The following is a 10734-nucleotide window of genomic DNA, read 5'->3' as shown; positions in this document are numbered from 1 at the left end:
TGGAAGAACAAAGAGCACAGAATTTGTAAATAAATGCTAATAATTTTAGGTCAAAATATATTTTATGAGGGTATAAATTAGATTATTTTTATAGTTTCAATTAAAGTATTGGTTTATTAACATTTATATAATTAAACAATGCCTTTTTGGTTGAATGAGGCTAAAAATATATAGCAACTGAGAAGAAAGCACACCACATCTCCCAGGGGTATCGATAAATATTGAAATATGATAATGAATTGTGTATAATAAACACTTTGTATTTACAGTCAAAATCTACAGAAAACATTTTCTGTGGGACACTAGACAGGTAGGTCTTATTTAAAATCTTGTATACATTTTCTTGCAGCCCTCACTGGAAATATGCTAAAGAAAACTCAAGGTCCTGAAGAAAGAAATCAAAGTGAAGAACATATTCAGACAAGTTTCCAGTAGAGCCCCATCAAAGTTTCTCCTAGTCAATTGTGACTGGCTACTGTTACATAAGAGGGACATTTCAGTGGCCTGTGTGCTACTGTATTACAAGGTTAGCTTCATGCTAACAGAAAAAGCTTTAGAAGACTGACTGGATATGCATTCATCAGAATATAATAGACATCTACAATCAAATTCCATCCAGAGAATTTTCTAGGTACACTTGAAGTGTGGACCAAAAAAAAAAAAAAAAATTTAAACCATCCATGGGAAGCAGAACTTATCACCTAGTGCAACAGCTAAAGGACCATTGCTTAGAGAAGCAATCACAGTGACAAAATCAGTGTCTGAGTTCATGATTTTTCAGTCTCTTAGCAGTAAATTTTATCATGGATCATTTTGGTTCCATCACTTTTTTATTCAAACTGACATATTTATAATAAAAAAGTAAGTGAGCAAGAAGGAGGAAGAACATGAAAGAAAATAAAAGTGAACACCATAATTTATGCTGTTTTGCTCTTTTAATGCATATGAGTTATGAGAAAAAAGAGAGAGAGACTTTAGCAGAAAATGAGAAACATATTTCACATTACCAACTAATCAAGTCCAAGTGGATTGCAAGACCTTCCAACAATTATTGCCTGAAAGATGTATTACCTAAAAGACTCATTCTAACCCCTGAAAGAATAAGCTTTGTTGTTAAGTAAAAGGCCCTGGTATTAGGGTATTAGTCAAACCCTATCCAAGAAAGTGGAAGCCACTCTAGGTCTTTAATTCAGAAACATTTATATAGAAACTTGTTTCACAGATGATAGAGTTGTTGAGGAGCAAACAGAGGCAAGTAAGCCAATAGCAGGAAGCCATTACTACCTCAAGAGCAGGAGGAACCATGGCAGGTAGTGTTATCCACCTGGTGGGAACCAGAGTCACAGTGGAAATGTCTTGATCAGAACTGTAACTTCAGAGTGAAGGGCTTCCTGGAGGGAACTGGAGTTATGGAGAAGCAGTCACTGATAGACATACCACAGGAAGCAGAAGGAAAGGGGCAGAAACAGATAGACTTCTCTCCTCCTTCTGTCCTCTAATCTTTGGGCAGTGCCTGCCTGTATAAGTCTGCTTGGGATACCTTAACAAAATACCATAGACTGGGTGGCTTAAAAAACAAATTTATTTTCTCACAGTTCTGAAGGCTAGAAGTACAAGGTCAAGGTTTCTGGTAAGATAGCTCTTCCTGGCTTGTTAGACCGCCTTCTTGCTGTGTCCTCACAGGGCATGGACAGGGAGAGAGAAAGAGAACAAGCTCTCTGGTGCCTTCTGACTATAAGGACACATTCTATCAGACCAGGGCCCCACCCTTGTGACCTCACTTAATCGCAATTACTTCCTTAGACACCTCATCTCCAAATACAGCTGCATTAGGGGTTAGGGCTTCAAAATATGAATTTGGGGGAGACATTTAGTCCATAATACTGCCTCTGGCTGAATCTTCTGAGATGCCAGTGGGCAAGGGACCTTAGGAAATGTTCTGAGATACAGAAATAGGGGAGGGGAAGAATAGATCTGAGTGTGTTAACCCATAAAATTGCATTTGGAATTATTTTAATCTGATTTTTAATGGAACTTGTTGAAAAACAAATAGTAGCATTGAGTGGACATAATATAATTTGGTGAAATATGTGTTCCTTAATTACTATAAATGGCAGATCAGTATATACTCATAAATTTGACAGTTGTGATCAAAATCTTGGCTACAGAAAGTGGCTAATTTATCACTAAAAATAACTCCCCCAAACCTGAAATTTTATGATTACTGAAGCATTATAGAAATTTTCTTTCTATACAACAAAGATTTTTCTGCCTGATGAAAAAGATAAACTATTATAGGAATAAAATAAAAATAGGATTCTATTCTAATAAGCTGGAAAACACAGAAAAATAGGTTGATTTCAAGATTTCCTTATGAATCCCCCCACCCCACCCACTCATATAGTTGCAGATGCTATTGACAAATATAGAAAAGCAATATTTCTCACTTAAATAGGATCAAAACACAAGAAAATCTGTTATAATTGTTTGTACAAGGGGTCTTTTATCCCAATCAGTAAATCTGGTAAGTCACACAAAATCCAAATACAAATGCACAAACCTAACTTCCAGTTATGCTGGCTTTGCAAACCCTTAGTAGGAGAAGCTACAATTGCTCTGTAGATCAGTCAAGGCAGTTTTAGACTACACTCAGCAGATACTGTTTCAGGTAACAAAGGAGGCAATGCATATGGCTAATCAGAATCAACAACAATCAATCCATAAGAAAAGTACAGTGGCCCTTTAAGTGGGGTTTCCTAGAACATGGTGCCTTCTCATTTAACTTTGATCTCAATGAATGATCAAAGTTCCTACTTAGAAGTTCATATATTTTGATTTATTGATTTCATTTCTGGGAATCTAAGGAAATAAAAAGTCTGAAAAACTTTACACATAAAAGTGCTCATTAAGTCATTATTCATAATATTACAAAATAGAAATAGTCTAACACTTTTGACAGTAAGAGAATGCTTAAAGAAGCCATGATACAGAGATACAACAGACGGTTATATAATCAATAAAAACTGTAATTATAAAGAGAATTTATAACATGGTGCTGCACAAGTACTACCAGAGCAATGTGATATGAAAAAACAGGGTGGAATGCAGCAAGTGTTAATATTTACGTTATAATGTTACAAATGTTAACAGCGGTTGTCTTTGAGTTTGGGGATTATGGATGTCTTTCTCCCCTTTCTCCTTTTATCTGGGGTGAATATTTTTCACATTGACCATCTAATACTTCTGGGGGAAAAAAGGTTATAAAAAATTAATCATTGCTAGTACCCCACGCCACTCATCTTTTTTCTCCAGTCTCCTTGACTTGGCACAGTAGTTTGGAAGCCCAAAGCTATGAGACCTCAGCTACCCATTTGGCCAGCTGCTCACTGCTTCTCAGTGCTATCCCAGCCTCTTCAATTAAATTCACAAATTTATTGAGAATCTGCTATCTGCTGAGCATCATGTTAACACAATAGGAAATCCAAAGAGTTATGCCATGTCTCTCATTTAAACTTACAATTTGGGGACACAAGTCATATATTTGGAATAAAACTTAGGGAGTACAACAGCATTTAATCAGACACTTTGGGCCATAGACTGGAGATACTATTGATAGCGAAGTTATTTTATGAAAAACAAAGTTATAACTTTTTTCATTAATTCATAGGAATTTTTCAAATTGCTTTAAAAGCATAAATATCAAAATCTGATAAGGACATTATTTCTACTTCTTTCAAATGTATTTTTTGATTTAGCCATATTAAAACTCTTCTCCCTGCAGAGCAAGAAGTTGTTAAAGTACACAGAATTTTTTAATTAACCTTTTTAATTTAAAAAAGAAAAACTTTGTTTTACTAAACTCTGACTTACTTCTGAGGTATTGCTAACTTTTTTTGCAAACTTTTTTTGCAACTTTTATTGCTAACTTTTTTTGCATATTTACAAAATATGTTTCACTCTATATTAAGAAACAAATTTATTATTAAAATATGAAGATTTGCTTAGAAATTGTGTGGAGTAATTAATGTTTATTTCAAAAATAATTAAAAATATATACAGAAAGAGGAAAAAAAGGAAAGTGTATATTATTCTACAAGAAAAATTATACAACAGTAAGAGTTGCCAAACCTAATTTGGTGTGGGAAATTAATTATCAAAGGTATTGTATATAATTGTCTGCTAAATTATACTTGACATTAAATCAAGGGGAAACAGCAACACCTTAAATCATCCCATTGCCACTTCATGTAAACTATGGAAGAATATAGTAGATGAGAACCTTATAAGACCATAATTTAATATTTTTTAAAAGAAGGTAGCAAAGTTGAACTGTGTTTCAAATTCTCTTCTTAACTTAATGAGGCTTTGTTTTGGGGGGGGGGCATTTCCTTTCCTCTTAGAATACACAGTGAGTCTTTTCACTCATTCCTTAAACAAATTTCTCTAATTATTTCAATATTCTCTTACAGTTAATAGCTGACCTGCCAGCTTGCATTACTAGATAATATACAGAGGAGAGTCTCTAAATGCTTCTGTGTGTGAGTGTTGTTTATGTTTAGCCTTAAGGAAAAAAAACAAAAGATACTGCTGAAAAATAGGCAGACCATTAAATCAAGTGGGATTTTATGAAACTGTCTGATAAACACATTCTATTTGATGTCCATTTAATATTTTTCAGAAGGAAAAATGAACCTGAGTAAGACCATTCTCTATCTTATTTTTAATCATTACCTGTTATGATTCATCCTTGGATAAAATGAAACATTAAAATGAAACACTGCGCTCATTGCAATGCCTTTTTCACATACACACCCCTCCCATAAAACAAAACGGTGCTAAAACTTTCTGCGAGAAAATGTTGGTCCAGAGAAAAAACTGACAGCAAGATCAGGTAGACAGCAAGCAGCATGGGGCGGGGCTGGAGGGCAGGGGAGTGGGGAGGTGAGGGGAGGTGAGGGGGGGTGAGGAGGGGTGAGGAGGGGTGAGGGGGTGGGAAGCTCTGCCAAGCAGTGGTTGAAACTGGAAACCCCCTGTGTGTTAATCTAAGCTACCCATCAACTTGTAAGGTCATTGACCTTGAAGAAATGAATTTATTTCCTGGTCAAATTTTCTGAATAGGTGCCCTCAGTTTAATCAGTTTTCGAGCGCTCACTCAGGTACAGATTAATTCGTGTGGCTCAAAAGTTAATTAAACTCCTTCCTCCAACAAAACACATTTGTTCCAAACCATTTGATGGTAGCTTACAGCCATTTCTCAAAAATGCTTCTGAAAGAAACACATCGATGGTAATAGAAACTGAGAATCCTGGGGACCCCTTGTGCTGTTGCTCACAGAGGCTTCAGAATGCTGTCCTGTGGCTTTTAGGTAGGAGTGCTAACAAATGTCAGTGACACGTAAGTGTACTATTGACCTCGGTCAGAATCTGCTCCAGCAGTCTCAAAAGCAAGGTTGTTGGTTTTATGGAAATTGAAAAATCACAGATAAATTCCTGTGAGTTTTCCTTTCGTTTCCAGTTACCTTTATATTTCCCAAACCAGAAGACTAAAAAGGAAACAAAAGAAATAATTAATTATTTAAAGATGTTATACAAGAAGAAAAAGTAGTTTGAAGTCTGAGTGTTCTGGAGGTTTAAAATGTTCTTGCATATTTTTAAAGCTTCCTAACAGCTATTCCAGCTGCAGTGCTTGAGGGGGAAATAAATGAAGTATGCAAATGCCATTCAATATAATGTGATTGTCTTCTGGCTGTATTTCCAACTGTCTTCAGCAATTGTTAAGAAAACAATAGTGTTATGCATGTAACTGGTTAGTTTTTCATAGCCATTGCAAGTGGAATATACTAGATGTTTAAAATAAGTGGGTGACCCCTTTAAAATATCTCCTTTAAGAAAGAACTGAAAAAGCAACTCTTCCCCATGACTTTGGCAGAAGCAGAAAACTGGAGAACAACCTACTCTAGTCCCATTGCTACTTGTCTATTCAGCAGAGCTCTCACCTAAAGCAAAAACCAAGGGGCTAGAAGCTCCAAGGCGGAAGGGAGGATGACTTGCACATACTGTGTCTTCTTTAATGGGACAAAACATGGCCTCGACAACCAAGGGACAAAACAACTGCCATTTTCTTTACCTTTCTGTACAATTGTAATTTGAATCAGTGCCGTTATCAGCACAGCCACCACTTACAGGCTCAGTTTGAGGACTGCCATTTATTAGTTGAAAGACTTGGACACACGACTCCCCCATGCTTATCTCTAACATGTTAAATCTCAAAGCCAAAATAATGGGGAGCTCAACAGAGGAAATCTGGAACAATGCCTGAGGCCTAAGAAAAGAAAGGGTAAAAGTAGGTTATTAACTTTAACTAGGCAATCCTAGGGTTGCCTAATTTAAGTTAATAACATCAATAAAAACTGTTCTAATAAAACAGAATGTTCCTAAGTATATCAAGACTTTTAAATATTGCTCCTCTTTATAAATGGTTTACTTCTATATAAAAATATAAGAGTAACGGGTGAGAATTTGGATTAAAATAAGTATATTTTATTTATAAAATATTAAATGGTTGAGTAGGTCAATCAAAGGGTCTGATATCAAGATAATATAACTATCTTCAGGTGAGTTCTCTATACCCAGGGTCTAAGCAGTTTACTAACATATTCAAATATATGAAGCAAAGGTCATAGGAGGTCAATGGATACTTAAAGACTCAAGTGGTCTGTGACTCCCTAGAAATATAAACTAGATATAGTATCTATCTATGTATCTAGGTATCTACCTACCAACCTACCGATTTATCTTTCATCTATACGTTAGGGGAAAGAGGTTCCTAGTTTTCGTGAGAATCTCAAGAGAATACAATTACCCCAACACTCTGTGAATCACATACATAAAGAGTCAATTATTAATGCTATTTATTTCAATGTCTAATCATGATGCTTACAACAGCAGACAGTATCATAACCACTATCACTAAGAGACTATTTCCTTAAAGTAATAACTATAATTTTTTAGCACGCTTTCACCATAATATTTAAACATCATTTTCCCGTACAGAAAAACTCAGATTGAAATTGGCTATTCATTTTGAAAATCATGGCTCCAGTTTTTTCTTAGAAGTCATGTGCTCTAGGATTTAAAGTACGTAAATTTGTTTCTCAAACCTCAATAATCCATACTGCTGTCTCTCTGTAGAATTACACATTTAATGGTCCAATCCAAAACTTGTCACTCAACATTGAGGCAAGTCTTCTCATACTGTGAAAACCTAATGATTCACACAATTCCAGTGATTGCAGCTCCCACTTGCAGTATAAATGCAAGCAAAAAAATTCCTATGAAATTCCTTGTAAACAGAACATATTCTTGTATCTATTAGTATTTCACTCTCTTTGTGAGGATACAATTTACATTTGTTGTGATGACTTTAAAAGTAATAAGTGATTGTTACCATTTTTATATTTGAAATCTGGGTAAAACCTTTTGAAAAAATACATAATTGTGAGGGGAGAGTGAGGTAATACATGTCAAAGCATTTGGATGAGGAAGGCAAATGTGTTTTATAAATTCAAGATATATTAGCAATAATATGGGGTAGAGAAATTTTAAACTTCAAAGTTTATTAAATATTTTATGATGTTAAAAGATTGCTGAGTTTCAAAAAGAAATAGGCAGTGTATGAAATGAAGTCATTCCATGAAATAGAAGGCACACAAAAAAATCTAGTTTTCTTTAGATAAGTACCTGTAGCAGATAAATAAAGAAAACTAATATTTTTTTTTCCGTTCTTGAACTCTGAGATGAATTTTGCTCTGGGATTTTAACTAATGCTGCTGTCTCCATTTTTGTAAGGTAGTTGATATTGTAAAATGGAATTGCCAAGATGATATAACTATCATCTACTAAATTAAGATAAAATTCACTATGTTTTCTTTTAAAGTTACTTTTCGATCACTTAACATATTTTATATAAAGAAATCATTTTTTGTCAAATTAACTCCAAACTTATACAAAATAAAAGTTCTATAGATTTATTATATTTGTTTTTGTAGACAAAACTCACATTAAAATCTCTCCAGTTCACTAAGGGTCCACAGTAAGTCATAGGAGTTATGTTTGTTATGCCTGTATGATATACTAACAAATAAAGGAGGGGAATCAGGACATTCAAAAGAAATAGACATCTCTGACTTCTTAAAATGAACTTTAGGCCAACAAAGCTTTGCTTGCATATTTTTGAAATTTTCACAAAAAATATATAATAATGATTTAAACTCTTTTTCAGGCTAAAATCCTTGCAGTATAAAAAGAAAAACAACTTTTCCATTTACTCTTTTTTTTTAAACTTATTTATTTATTTTTGGCTGCATAGGGTCTTCGTTGCTGCGTGCAGCCTTTCTCTAGTTGCAGAGAGAGGGGAATACTCTTCGTTGTAGTGCGCGGGCTTCTCATTGCCATGGCTTCTCTTGTTGAGGAGCACCGGCTCTAGGTGCGTGGGCTTCAGTAGTTGTGGCTTGTGGGCTTTAGAGCACAGGCTCAGTAGTTATGATGCACAGGCTTAGTTGCTCTGTGGCATGTGGGATCTTCCCAGACCAGGTCTTGAACCCGTGTCCCCTGCATTGGCAGGTGGATTCTTAACCACTGCGCCACCAGGGAAGTCCCTCCATTTACTCTTTTAATTGGTGATGAGTGGAATCCAGGAGGTATTTGATGACCATGGTGTTTTGTTCTTTTTTTTTAAACATTATCCTATTGATCATATGAGATAACTTATGTGGGCACTGTGTACAGCAGGGTAAGGATTACTAGAATCTAAAAAAAAATGTACCTAAACCACAGTAGCTGTGCTCATCAAGAAGAAGAAAATGTTTGATGACTGGAAAAGAATACTGTTTACTTCCATGGAACTTAGCTTCTTACAATACAGGCAATGTTCTCTCACAGTAAAGGAGATGCACATTACCTTTCTTATTTTATTTATTTTATTTTTATTATTATTATTTTTTTGCCGTATGCGGGCCTCTCGCTGTGGCCTCTCCCGTTGCGGAGCACAGGCTCCTGACGCGCAGGCTCAGCGGCCATGGATCACGGGCCCAGCCACTCCGCAGCATGTGGGATCCTCCCGGACCGGGCACAAACCCGTGTCCCCTGTATCGGCAGGGCGGACTCACAACCACTGCACCACGAGGGAAGCCCACCTTTCTTGTTTTAGAGTCAACTGACAAACTTCATTTGATCACCATCCATGCCTCATCAAACTTAGTTCTTCCCTTTTCTAAACATAGTTTTCTACTTCCCCAGACCCAATGAAGCTTTTTTTTTCCACTAGACTCAATTGTCAGCTGATTACCCAGACTACCATCTTCACTAGCCTTCCGGCTATACTGGAAAACTTTGCCTGTTCTTTGTCACTTTCCTACACTACTCAATTCCTTTTCATATTAATCATCTCTAATTCAATTTTTCATTCAACACTGGAATTTTATAAAGGAGTATTTTATAACAGAATTTTTCTTTAGCTCATCCTAGAAATATAGAGCTCTTGTTTACTTCACATTCACGCTGCCTGGTTTCAGTGAGGTCTCTTTGGCAAAAGTAATCCTTTTTTTTATTGGCATATTACCTTTTTTAACATCTTTATTGGATTATAATTGCTTTACAATGTTGTTCAGTTTCTGCTGTGCAACAAACTGAATCAGCTATATGTATACCTATATCGCCTCCCTCCTGAGCCTCCCTCCCCGCTTCCCCATTCCCCCGCTCTAGGTCATCACAAAGCACCGAACTGATCTCCCTGTGCTATTCAGCTGCTTCCCACTAGCTATCTATTTTACACATGGTAGTGTATATATGTCAATGCTACTCTCTTAATTCGTTCTAACCTCACCTTCCCCCACTGTGTCCATGAGTCCATTCTTTGCCTCTGCATCTCTATTCCTGTTTTTCTCTTTCTGACTTACTTCACTCTGTATGACAGTCTCTAGGCCCATCCACATCACTACAAATGACTCAATTTCGTTCCTTTTTATGGCTGAGTAATATCACATTGTATATATGTGCCACATCTTCTTTATCTATTCATCTGTCGATGGACATTTAGGTTGCTTCCATGTCCTGGCTATTGTAAATAGTGCTGCAATGAACATTGTAGTTCATGTAGTACATGACTCTTTTTGAATTATGGTTTTTCCAGGGTATATGCCCAGGAGTGGGATCGCTGGGTCATATGGTAATTCTATTTTTAGTTTTTTAAGGAAGCTCCATAGTGTTCTCCATAGTGCCTGTATCAATTTACATTCCCACCAACAGTGCAAGAAGGTTCCCTTTTCTCCACACCCTCTCCAGTATTTATTGTTTCTAGATTTTTTGATGATGGCCATTCTGACTGGTGTGAGGTGATACCTCATTGCACTTTTGATTTGCATTTCTCTAATGATTAGTGATGTTGAGCATCCTTTCATGTGTTTGTTGGCAATCTGTATAGCTTCTTTGGAGAAATGTCTATTTATGTCTTCTGCCCATTTTATGATTGGGTTGTTTGTTTTTTTGATATTGAGCTGCATGAGCTGCTTGTACATTTTGGAGAGTAATCTTTTGCCAGTTGCTTCATTTGCAAATATTTTCTCCCATTCTGAGGGTTATCTTTTCGTCTTGTTTATGGTTTCCTTTGCTGTGCAAAAGCTTTTAAGTTTCATTAGCTCCCATTTTTTAATTAATTTATTTATTTTTATTTCTCTAG

The 10734-nt window shown here is 35.9% G+C and overlaps 1 protein-coding gene across 1 annotated transcript in view; it reads right to left on the bottom strand.

Annotated features, from left to right (window-relative positions):
• The window catches only part of GALNT13 (polypeptide N-acetylgalactosaminyltransferase 13), a 982370-nt gene that overhangs the window by 862162 nt on the left and 109474 nt on the right, over positions 1-10734 (bottom strand). The window lies entirely within an intron of this gene.

The sequence above is a fragment of the Stenella coeruleoalba genome (assembly GCF_951394435.1).
Source record: "Stenella coeruleoalba genome assembly, chromosome: 6".
Lineage (NCBI taxonomy): Eukaryota > Metazoa > Chordata > Mammalia > Artiodactyla > Delphinidae > Stenella > Stenella coeruleoalba.
This window is presented reverse-complemented; position numbering and strand designations above follow the sequence as displayed.